This window comes from Hylobates moloch, unplaced genomic scaffold (assembly GCF_009828535.3).
Source record: "Hylobates moloch isolate HMO894 unplaced genomic scaffold, HMol_V3 SCAFFOLD_16, whole genome shotgun sequence".
In the NCBI taxonomy this organism is placed as follows: Eukaryota; Metazoa; Chordata; class Mammalia; order Primates; family Hylobatidae; genus Hylobates; species Hylobates moloch.
In genome coordinates, this window is record NW_026652291.1 from 17,316,892 (window position 1) to 17,329,946 (window position 13,055).

The window sequence follows — 13,055 nt, forward strand, 5'->3', positions numbered from 1 at the left end:
AAATTCTAACCACTGTGATCCAGTTGGCTTTGGCCTGACAGGATCCAGGAGGCAGTATCAGGGGCATTGTCTGCTTTTAATGGAATAATTTTAATGTTATGATTGTATTTTCTGTTTTGGCCAATGAAAGTCAAAGATCTTGCACCTAAACTCCCTTCTTTGAATAGCCTCCTATTTTAGAGTGGTATTTCCGCAATCACAACACAAGAGAGTTAAGTATGGATTTGCCAACACAGATTTTTTGAAGAGGTGAGACAAGCTCAGTTTCTCCTTAAAGATGGAAGATGGGGTTCCTCATTGTGTTTGTAATGATGTAGAAAACTGTAAATCCATCCGTTTCGTTGTTGGAACTCCCTCACTCCATTTTATTTTCAAGCACAGTGTCTTCAGGCTAATCCTGCTTCTGCCAGAAGCCTGACTTCTCCAGACACTGCTCTGTGCTTTGCGCCTATCTCCTAATGGTCTGTCTCTCTCCCACCTCTCACTGCTGAGTGCTCCCTCAGAAATGGCATCCTGATGTACTACTTCCTACTGAACTGTTGATGATTGCTATTGCCTTAGTGGGTTTTTCCTTTCTGGAATATTTATCTTTAAACAAGAGACAACTATCTCAACTCAAGGAATTTATTTACTGAAATTAAAATTAATTAATAAATTATTCCTGGCATCAGTTGCAGGCATGAGTGGCTGAGTGATTAAACTGGGGTTCCCAATGCCCTTTAACTCACACTCATTCGTATGCTTTCACAGAACACCTGTTTTGCTCAGGTGTAAGGTCATTTCTGCTCTCTTACACACTGCTGACCTAATTCTCAAGTCTTTCAAACCTTCCTCAGGGAATGCTTTCTTATGATGACTTAATGTTTAAAAATGCCATTTTGAGGTCTTTTCCAGGATCTAGGACTGGTGGCCAAAGACAGATCAGCTGGAAGCTCTAAAGCTGTGCTTTTTTCCCCCTCTAAGAACTCTTAAACTTGGAGTTCAAGGCTGTCTCTGCAATAATGGCTTATACTTCTCTTTAGAAGAATGCAAGTGAGCTTTCAGATGAGCAGTTTCAGAGGCTTTTTAAAAAGAGCAGAATGGGAGGAATGAGGCACCATAGCTGGGTGAGCCATTTATAATCTCACTGATCCTGGGTCAGCTGCCTCAGTTTACTCATCCACAAAAGGGGATAGAATTTGAATCTAGTTTGTCAGGTTTTGGTGATGATTAAATAAAATAATGTGTGGAAAAGAGCTTGTCATATAGGGCAGACATATAGAGCCCAGAGCTTCTGTGTGTCTCTCCAAGAGAAGCCCTCATGGGCAGGCTAGCCACTCATTCGGGTTTCATCTGAAGAGCTCTGTGGTGTGTGAGTTTTACTGGAATGTCCCACAGCCTTTGCTCCTTCATGCTGGCTGGCCGGTGGCCTCATTAGACCATGCACCTGGGCTCCCCAGTAGTCTCCATGGAAACCATCAGTGCTCAGCTTCCCTGCTTTTCAGATGTTTAGTTCTTCCTAAACCAGACATGGCAGCCCTGTCTCCAAGAACTGTTTTGAACTTCTTGGAAGCACCCTCTTAGCTGCTGCCTCATGGCCCTCTTAGAGAAAAAAGAATCTGGTGGATTGAATACTCAGAACAGGATTCAATTGGGGAAATGACTGATCTGGCATTTTTATTTTTATGTAGCTACTTTAGAGCTCAGTTTCCTTATTGTAGAAGAAAGGATTGGACTAAAAGTTTTTGAAATCATCCTTAGCAGAAAAAATTCTAGTTACTATATTCAAAGTGACGGAAGAGGTTGCAATCATTTGGACATCTGCTACTAAATTTAGGGACTTAGTCTCCCCTAATGAATTTCAGACTACAAATAGAGTATACGGTTCTCCTTCCCCTTGAAGCTACCTCTCAAATGGATCATCAGCAGATTCTGATACAGAGTCTTAGAAACCTCACATATCATCTTTATGCTGATTGTTCACTCAGCTCCTTGCAGCACCATCAAAGGTCAAGATTCTTTTAGGAAGGCGAGACAGTTGCATATTATTGAATTGGCAGTGCACAATGAATGCATTTGCTGAGTGTTGGAGGGTGCTATTGGAAAGGGTGACCAAATTCCAGGAGGAATGTAAGCACACTTCCTAAATATACAAACAACTGATCCTGCAGCAGTTTGCTTGCTGCATGTAAAGTTTTGGTAGAAAATCTCAGTTTTCTGCCATTGATTTAAACTACATTTAAAAGTCCAATTATGTTTAGGTGGTTATTTGAGGAGTGAAAATTGTATAAACTAACAAAGCTTGGGGTTGTGAATTTTTAGTTCTCATGGGGGAAGGTTTATGTATTTCTTCTTCTCAATGAGTGTTAAGCCCTTCTCTTGATCTGTTATGTTTTCTCTCAGCTCTTGGGAAGAGAGGATTTACGGTGGAGTAAAAATAAAACCTAAAGTTGGCCTTCTGCCGGGCATGGTGGCTCACACCTGTAATCCTAGCACTTTGGGAGGCTGAGGTGGGTGGATCACCTGAGGTCAGAAGTTCAAGACCATCCTGGCCAAGATGGTGAAACCCCGTCAGTACTAAAAATACAAAAATTTGCAGGGCATGGTGGTGCATGCCTGTAATCCCAGCTACTTGGGAGGCAGAGGCATTAGAATTGCTTGAATCCAGGAGGTGGAGGTTGCAGTGAGTTGAGATCGTGCCACTGTGCTCCAACCTGGGCGACAGAGTGAGACCCTGTATTAATCAATCAACCAATAAATAAAGTAAATATAAAGTTGGTCTTCTAGATGCCTGAATCCTGAGGTGACCCTGTTTTGGGTCCTTCCAACACATCCCAGGTCTGATCCTCATTTTAAAGAATTGCCGAGGGATATTGGATTACTTAGAAATGCTTTTGGTTGCAGAATAATAAAATGCCTGACTATTGGAATTTTTATGACATGAATAAATAAAAATTCTTTCTTCTCTTCTGGAGTTCAGAACTAACTGTGAAATGGAGGAATCAGATGGAGATCAAATTGCCAGCTTTATTGCTTATAAGCTGATCAGAGAATATAGCTTTAGCTTTGTTTCCAAAAGGGCTTACAATCACTTTACCCTGTATTAGGACCTTGCTGCTGCGTTAGTTTTTCTATTGCTGTGTAACATATGACTACAAACATAGAAGCTTAAAACAACACTTTTAAAGGTCTTCTTGCACCACCACTTAGAATGTTTAATTTTGCTCTCAGATGATGTTCAGAAACAAAGGAAAGGTAAAAGTAAAGGTGCCAAATTATTTGCAGATGTGCATAACCAAACCCAAATGAAACTAAAATAAGAATGCTCACAATTTTCTTTTTTTTTTAAGTGGAGATGGGATTTGACTATGTTGGCAAGGCTGGTCTGGAACTCCTGGCCTCAGGTGATCCGCCCTCCTTGGCCTCCCAAAGTGCTGGGATTACAGGCGTGAGCCACCACGCCCAGCCACACAAAATTTTTAGGCCAGGTGTACAGACCAAATAACATATTAAACTAGATGTACAGAAGGAACCAAAAGTGAATTCACCAGAAAAGACATGCCACTAGACAGAATGTAAATTCTGTAGAAACCAGAGTACTCAATGCAGAAGGATACTTTTCTACCAGAAAGCGCTTGCCAACAAACAAACAAAAACCCCTTTTACAGACCCAAGAGGGATGCAAAGTTCTTTACCTAAGGCACCTTTTAGCCAAATCAAATCACATGTAAAGTCAAAAAGAACTCACCAAAGGGAGGGAGTCTGAGAATCTGAGAGGAGAGTCACCCAGACAGAAGAGGCAACGGACAGAAGCAGAGAGCAGAAAGGGCTCAGTCAGTACTGCAGTCAATTCCAGGGACCTCTCATTCCTCTGAGGTGCACTCACTTTGATCCCACTTCTGACACCATTTATGTCACCCTAAATAATATACAGAGAGAGGCTCATTGAAAGAAAATGATATTTACTCAGGGATGGGTATTGTAGTGGTAACATACATGCCAGTTTAAACTATGTGTGCATTCAGGGAAGTAAAGCAAAAAAAAAAAAAAAAAAAAAAGGAGGGGGGAGTTTAAAGGAAAAATGAGGAGGATTACATTATTGTTTTGAGCTAATTATCCTTGAGTACAAGGATCAATAACAAGAGTGATTCCAGTCCAAGGTTGGACAGGCAGTTGCTGGGTAGATGTCTTCACAGAAATACTTTTCTGCATAAGGCGGTGGTGGGTTTTGTGCAAGGCTGTAGTTTTTGCAGTCTTTTATGATAGCTCTTATAATCAGGCATTTGTGCATGACTCTTCCCTGGCTTTCCCTGACTCTGTTTGTCAGAGTTTTAAACACAAGTAACCCCATTTTGATTCTGACAATTTTCATACTCCCAACACTGATTAACAATGGGTTAAGAGTTTGAACCCTTATCTCACATAGCCAGAAGCCTGGAGGTACGTTGACTCAGGCTTGTGCTATCAGCTCCACAATGTCAGGTGTATCCAGATTTGTTATCTCTTTCTGCTCTGTTTTCCTTGGCCTGGTAGCTCTTCATCCTCAGACTTGCCACTCACATTACAAGATGGCTGCTTCATGACCAAATAGCACGTTTTCACCCAACCTCATATCAGGAAATACAAAAGGAACTCCCTTAAAATTTTTCTTTTTTTTAGAGCAGTTGCATATTCACAGCAAAATGGAGAGGAAGGTACAGAGATATCCCATATCCCCTTGCCCCCACACATGCACAGTCTCCCTCATTATCAACATCCCCCACCAGACTGGTACATTTGTTACAATTTATGAGCCTACCTTGATGCATCATTATCACCTAGAGTCCATAGTTTACATTAGGGTTCACTCTTGGTGTTGTAGAGTCTATGAATTTGGGCAAATTTATAATGACATGCATCTACCATTATAGTATCATACATAATATTTCAGTCTCCTAAAAATCCTCTGTACCCTGCTTGTTCATCAATCCCGCTCTCCTAACCTTTGACAACTACTCATGTTTTTATTATAGTTTTGTCTTTTCCAGAATGTCATTGATATAATTTGGCTGTGTCCCCACCCAAATCTCAACTTATATCTCCCAGAATTCCCATGTGTTGTGGGAGGGACTCAGGGAGAGGTAATTGAATCATGGGGACCAGTCTTTCCTGTGCTATTCTCATGATAGTGAATAAGCCTCACGAGATTTGGCCTCAGGAGATTTGATAGGCTTGTCAGGGGTTTCTGCTTTTGCTTCTTCCTCATTTTTCTCTTGCTGCCACCATGTAAGAAATACCTTTCACCTCCCGCCTTGACTCTGAGATCTCCCCAGCCATGTGGATCTGTAAGTCCAATTAAGCCTCTTTTTGTTCCCAGTTTCAGATATGTCTTTATCAGCAGCGTGAAAATGGACTGATACAGTTGTGTAGTTGGACTCATACTGTATGTAGCCTTTTCAGACTGGCTTATTTCACTTAAATATGGATTAAAGTTTCCTGTATGTCTTTTCATGGCTTGTAGTCCATTTCTGTTGGGTGGTGAATAATATTCCATTTTCTGGGTATACCATAGTTTATGTGACCATTCACCTACTGAAGGACATCGTGTTTGCTTCTAAGATTTGGTAATTACAAATAAAGCTGATATAAACCTCTGTGTACATGTTTTTTGGTTGAACATAAGTTTTCAACTCCTTTGGTTAAATACTAAGATGTTGATGACTGGATTGGATGGTAAGAATATGCTTAGGTTTATAAGAAATTGCCACACTGTCTTCCAAAGTGGCTATACAATTTTGTACTTCCACCAGCAGTGAATGACCGTTCCTGTTGCTCCATATCCTCATCAGCATTTGCTGTTGTGGGTGTTCTGAATTTTCTCAATTCTAAGTGTGTAGTGGTATCTTGCTTTAATTTGCATTTCTCTGATGATGTATACTGTGGAGCATCTTTTCAGATGCTTACTTGCCATCTGTATATCTTCTTTGGTGAAGTGTCTGTTAAAGTCTTTGGCCTATTTTTTAATTGGGCTATTTGTTTCTTTATTGTTGAGATTTAATGTATAATGTGTAATGTATTATTATTATTATTATTATTATTGAGACAGAGTCTCACTCTGTCACCCAGGCTGGAGTGCAGTGGTGTGATCTTGGCTCACTGCAACCTCCGCCTCCTGGGTTCAAGTGATTCTCCTGCCTCAGCCTCCCAAGTAGCTGAGATTACAGGCATGCACCACCATGCCTGGCTAATTTTTGTATTTTTAGTAGAGATGGGGTTTCACTTTACTGGCCAAGCTGGTCTCGAACCCCTGACTTCAGGTGATCCACCCGCCTCGGCCTCCCAGAGTGCTGGGATTACAGGCGTGAGCCACTAAGCCTGGCCATATTGTATATATTTTGAATTACATTCCTTTATCAAGTATATCCTTTGCATTTTTTATCTAGTATATCCTTTCCAAATATTTTCTCCCAATCTGTTGGTTCTCTTTTCATTCTCTTGATAGTGTCTTTAACAGAGCAGAAGTTTTAATTTTAATGAAGTCCATCTTATCAACTATTTCTTTCATGGAGCATGTGTTTATTGTATCTAAAAAGTAATTGGCACACTCAAGGTCATGTAGATTTCTTCCTATGTTACCTTCTAGGAGTTTTATACTTTTGCATTTTATATGTAGGTATGTGATCACTTTTAAGTTGATTTTTGTGAAGGGTGTAAGCTTTGTGTCTGCAGCCATATTTTTTGCATGTTCAGTTGTTCCTGTGCCATTTGTTGAAAAGAACTTTTTTTCCCTCCATATTGTCGCCTTTGCTCCTTTGTCAAAGATAAGTTGACTATATTTATGTGGTTCTATTTTGGGCTCTCTATTCTAGTTCATTGATCTATTTGTCTATTCTTTCTCCAATATCATACTGTCTTGATTACTTTTGCTCTATAGTAAGTCTTAAAGCCAGTTAGTGTCAGTCCTCCAATTTTTTTCTTCTTTTTCAATATTGTGTTGACATCAGCTCCTTTTATGGAAGAAAAATCTTTCCCAGAAGTTACCCTGTAGATTTCCCCTTCTGTCTCATTGCCCAGAATGAGATCACATTAGCATCTGCAACGGAGGATAGGAAAGGAAGTATCAGACAAAGGACGATAGTATTGCCATGATGGACTTAAACAGTGATTCTCAAAGTTTGGTTCCTCAATCTTAGGCATCAGTATCCCTTGGGCCATCAGCATCGGCATCTACTGGAAACTTGTTAGAAATGAAAATTCTCTGTGGTGGTGGTTTTAGGGGGTGGGGCTGGAGCTCAGCAATCTGTGTTTACCAAGCTCGCCAAGTGATTCCAATGCTTAAGGAGCAGAGGAATCATGTTTCATCTCTTGGGGCTGAACACATTGCTGTGATGAACAAAATTAGAATTCTGTTAGCAAAGAAGTTGGAGTAAGCAAATGATAACGTCTCACATAGATGTCAATTAACTGCTAGCCACTGAGACCATTCTAGAGAAGATATCTTCTTTCCTCCTTGTCATAAATTAGGTGGCTATTGGGATCTTTGAATCAATCAGCATTAGCTAGCCTATCACAAACAGCTTACTCCCACTCCTGCCAGATCTGCTGCAACCCAGGCAGCTTCTCAGGCTCAGGGGCTAGATAGGGCAGGGGAAAGAGCTGAGCGCTGCTTGCTGGCTCTTCAGAGCATTGTCCTTCGGGTAGAGCCCATTGGCCCGAGCTAGTTACCAGGTCCCATTTGTAGCTGCAAAGGGGGTTTGGAATGCCTTCTTTTATCTCCAAGAATAGTAGTGGATGGTAAAATTGTTGCGCACTAGTATAGTCATGTACATATGCTCTAAGATGCGCTCCTGGGTCCCACTCTACGGTGACCAGCCTTTCAGGAATTTAGTTCCAGGTCGTTTGTGCATCACTCTTCGGGGGGAATACTACTATTGTGAGACTCATAGATTTCACACCTGAGAAAATGAAGCCCATGAGGTGACTTGCCTGGATCCACACAGTGAATTGGTGGTGGGACCTGGATTAGAACCACTAATCCTGCCTTAACCTCTTCCACGTGGGCTGAAGATATTAATGTTAGATTAATCTACACCATGAAACCAATGCGGAGTTTAGAATATTTTAGTATACCATGCTAATTAAAGTAAAAATAATTCTTCCTGAGTTCCCAGGGAAATATCTGGGCAGTTAGCATCCCAAATATCTGCTTATTTGGGATGAAGGAGGGCTGACATTGGATTCTGAAGCAGGTTTTGGAAGCAGGCGGCCTCTTTCTCCCCTGCTGTGGGGTAGCTGTCTTGCTGGGCCAGGCTGATTATCACTTGATAGAATGCTGTAGGAAAACCAGTCACATTTTGGACTGATTCTCATTTTCTTGGCTCCAAGCTGGACTTTGGCCTCTGGTAGGAAGTTACCTGCTTCTTTTTTTCTGGCTCGGATCAGCAGGCCTTCTGATATTTCCTGTAAAACCAAGGGACACCTTTTTTTTTTTTTTTCTTTTTTTGGCTTTCCCCCCCCCGCCCCAAGGATATGGCAGAAATGTTTATTTGCTTATGGATCCAAATGATTCTGGGTGTCACTGACAAATAATAAAACATTACCCTAGACTTACGAGTGCCAAAATTACTTGGAAAATTTAGAACAGGCCACATGTTTAAGATGGAAGTGATGACAATCTCAAAGTGCTAATATGGTTAAATTAGTGGACTGATCAAACACTTTGGATTCCAGGAAGGGGCATGTGGCGGAAGCCACAGACTCCTGCAGGCCTCTGCCATGTGCCTGGCATGGATCAAGGAGAGGCTTTTAAGAACACAATTGGCAGGAAGCTTCTGTTTCTCCCAAGGCATCTTTGAGCTAGCATTCAGCAGCAAAAGGGTTAACTTAAAATAATTATTATTTCAAGAGCCAGGCGCAGTGTCCACATCTGTAATCACAGCTCTTTGGGAGGCCAAGACAGAAGGATTACTTGAGCCCAGGAGTTCAAGACCAGCCTGGGCAACATAGTGAGACCCCATCTCTGAAAAAAAAAAAAATCGAACTGGGCGCAGTGGCTCACGCCTGTAATCCCAGCACTTTGGGAGGCCGAGGCAGGCAGATCACTTGAGGTCGGGAGTTTGCGACCAGCCTGGCCAACATGATGAAACCCTGTTCCTACTAAAAATACAAAAATTAGCCTGGCATGGTAGTGTGTGCCTATAGTTCTAGTTACTCAGGGGGCTGAGGCAGGAGAATTGCTTGAACCAGGGAGGCAGAGGTTGCAGTGAGCCAAGATTGTGTCACTGCACTCCAGCCTGGGTGACAGAGTGAAACTCTGTCTCAAAAAAAAAAAAAATTCAAATTACTTGGGTTTGGTGGTAAGTGCCTATAGTCCTAGACACTCAGGAGGCTGAGGAGTGAGGATTGCTTGAGTCTAGGAGGTTGACACTGCAGTAAGCTAGGATCACATCACTGTACTATAGTTTGGGCACCAGAATGAGGCCCTGTCTCTAAAAATATTTTTAAGTAAAATAAAAAAATAAAAATTATTATTTCAAACTAATCAAAATCACTGTTTTGAAAACTGGGTGTTATTTTCAGCATTGTAGGTTCAGCTACAGTTTCCAATACCTATTGGTAATGAAAATGTTCAAGGATCTTGGCTGTGCACATCAGCATTGCACCCAAAGAGGCAGGGGAGGAGGGCAGAGTGGTAGGCTGAGGCTTTAGTTGAAGAAATGGCTGCCGTTCAGTAGTGTAGAAAAGACACAATATTGGTGAACTTCAGTTTTTGAGTGCCCATATGTCTCTGGAGTATCTGCTTCTATGTCATACCTGCCCTAGTACATACCGTATTATAAGTTCCTAACAAATAACTCAGTAGGAGTAATGTTACATGATAATGTGGGTTTATTTATTTATTTATTGAGACGGAGTCTCACTCTGTTGCCCAGGTTGGAGGGCAGTGGCACGATCTTGGCTCACTGCAACCTCCGCCTCTCGGGTTCAAGCAACTCTCCTGCCTCAGCCTCTTGAGTAGCTGTGGCTACAGGTGCGTGCCACCATGCCTGGCTAATTTTTGTATATTTTTAGTAGAGATGAGGTTTCACCATATTGGCCAGGCTGGTCTTGAACTCCTTACCTCATGATCTGCCCGCCTTGGCCTCCCAAAGTGCTGGGATTACAGGCATGAGCCACCACGTCCTGCCATGAGTTTATTTTTATCAGAGAAAAGACCCTGGTTTTAATGTAAACAATTGCTTTCTTCCTTTTCCTAAGAGGCAAGAAGGTAGGAAGTAATTATTTTAAAATGCAAATAATTTTAAAGCTTTATCAACCAGGTCTGTTCCAAATTAGTTTAAGGATTTTGTGTAGCTTTAATGATAGGGCCAGAATGTACATTTGGGGTGACCTACATACATGACATCCACAAAACAGACTAAACAGCATTTCTTAATGACAGCCCATGACAGTTTTTCCATGGACGGCTCCTTCTTTCCTCCCTTCATTTAACACAGGATTGCTCAGCCTCGATACTATTGACATTTTGGTCTGGATAATTCTTTGTCACAGGAGTTGTCCTGTGAATTGTGAGATGTGTAGCAGCATCCCTGGGCCTCTACTCACTTGATGCCAGCATCATCACTGCCCACAGTTAGGGCAGCCAAAATGTCTGCAGACATTACTAAATGTGTCCTCAGGGGCAAAATCGCCCCAGTTAATTTGACCATAGTTATCCTGGGATATAAGGGGACGATTGCCCCAAAGACTACAAGGTGCATGCCATGGTCCCCCATCCAAATCTTCCACACGAGCTCTGGTGCCTCCACCAATGGTCCTAATCAGTTTTTCAGTGCTAGCGCCATTCCGACTCAGAACTCTCCTCTCTCAGATGGGTCCTTAAAGAGGGCTTTGCAGATTTTATACTCCGAGAATGAGATCATTTCTCACCAATAAAGCAAAAATGCTTGGAGACTTGACTCTGATGAGTACACATAATGATAAATTGTTCTGCTATTATTCTTCACTAGGCAAACCATCTCAGCATTAACTTTAACTGACCCATAGGGACTTATCTAATGTATTGTTCTTCTTCTTTTTTGGCTTACCTTTCATAACTGGCCAGTATCCCTTTGGTGTTTCCTGTTGTCTTCTGAGGTCACTATAGAACGTTTTAATGGCCTTTAAAGCGCATCTTCATTATTTTCTATGTACAGTAAAGATATCAAACATTGCCTAAAATAGAACGACTTAAAATACTGCCTGGATAGCGTTTATCATTTAAACATTTTCCAGGTAGCTTTAACAGAATCTCTCTCTCTCTCTCTCTCTCTTTTCCCCCTGGCAAGCTTTGATCACAGGTAACTTCTGGGAATCTGATTGTTACTTTGGGGTGGGAAATTATTCATGAACATCTGCATGCGGGAACCTTTGTAGGGAGCCTTGGATCTGTCATTTGTCTGAGAGGATTTTGTTGAGATAATACTGAGTATTATGGCACTGTGGTACCAAAGCCTAGATGTAAGTCGCTGATATGGTTTGGCTGTGTCCCCACACAAATCTCATCTGAATTGTAGTTCCCATAATCCTCATGTGTTGTGGGAGGGACCCAGTGAGGGGTAATTGAATCATGGGGGAGATTATTCTCATGCTGCTCTTGTGATAGTGAGTTCTCATGAGACCTGATGGTTTTATAAGGGGCTTTAACCCCTTTGCTTGACACTCGCTCTCTCTCCTGCCATCCTGTGAAGAGGTGCCTTCCACCATGATTGTAAGTTTCCTGAGGCTTCCTTGGCCATGCGGAACTGTGAGTCAAATAAACCCCTTTTCTTTATAAATTACCTAGTCTTGAGTATTTCTTCATAGCAGCGTGAGAATGAACTAATAGAGTCGCTAATCTGTTTTGAGGGTTTATTATGCCAGATACTGGGCTATCTGGGCTTTACCTAGAGTAAGCTGTACAGTAACCCTGCCAAATAAATCATTATTGTTTCTTAATTTTATGAGATCAGAATGCTTAGACTGGTTCTGTGACTTGTCCAAGGTCACACACCCTACAAATGACAGGGCTAGCATTCCAAACCTGGTCTCCCTGCCCCAGAGTGCATGAATAGGCTTAGTCATTCCACTATACCTCCTTTTTTCTTTCTCTTGCAATGTAGGCATAACATCTGATGGCTCAGAGGAGCCTTCACAAAAGGTTTAGTAAGACCTGGGGACAGATAAAAATGGCTAGTTGAGAGAAAGATATTGGACCTGTCTTTATCTGCTTTAAAAGGATTTTAGTTTTCCGACTTTATGCTCTCTCTCAGTGTGTTGAATTGCATCATAGCCTCTGATTCTTTATGTACCTGCTTTAGTTCCCTAATACCAGCTCATTATTAGCTAACATCTCTTTCTTTGTGTTCTCTTTTCTTGGAGGTTAATCTAAGATTTAGGTGTCCCCTTGCTCATGTCTGCTGCTATGTGACTAATACAAAGATGGGTTTATATTCTGAGATCACTATAGGACATTAAAAGTAATGGCAAAAACCACAATTACTTTTGTACCAACCTAATAAAAGAGGGGCCTATACTGTACCAATAGCTGACTTGTTTTGACCAACCTCTGCGAGAGCAGTTGCCAGGCAAAGATAGTCTCCACTCTGTTCTTCCACCCATTGCTCCACTTTGTGCAACCTGCTTAATGTTAAAAACAGGAGGAAATGCACAGCTCAAAGCCAAGCCTCTTGGTGCCCTGAGATAGCTGGTCTTGTCCTCCAAAGCATTCTTCTTTTTCTGGACTCATCAGAATGCCTCAGTGCTCTGCTTCGATGGTTTTAAGAGCATAGAGTGGCTTGGTGTGGTGACTCAAGCCTGCAATCCCAGCACTTTGGGAGGCTGAGGTGGGCGGATCACTTGAGGTCAGGAGTTCAAGACCAGCCTGACCAACATGGAGAAACCCCATCTCTACTAAAAATACAAAATTAGCCAGGTGTGGTGGTGCATGCCTGTAATCCCAGCTACTTGGGAAGGCTGTGGCAGGAGAATCACTTGAACCCGGGAGGTGGAGGTTGTGGTGAGCTGAGATCGGTGCCATTGCACTCCGGCCTGGGCAACAAGAGTGAAACTCTGTCTCA

The 13,055-nt window shown here is 41.9% G+C and overlaps 1 protein-coding gene across 2 annotated transcripts in view; it reads left to right on the top strand.

Annotated features, from left to right (window-relative positions):
- Window positions 1-13,055, top strand: part of KCNK10 (potassium two pore domain channel subfamily K member 10) — a 148,389-nt gene that overhangs the window by 102,693 nt on the left and 32,641 nt on the right. The window lies entirely within an intron of this gene.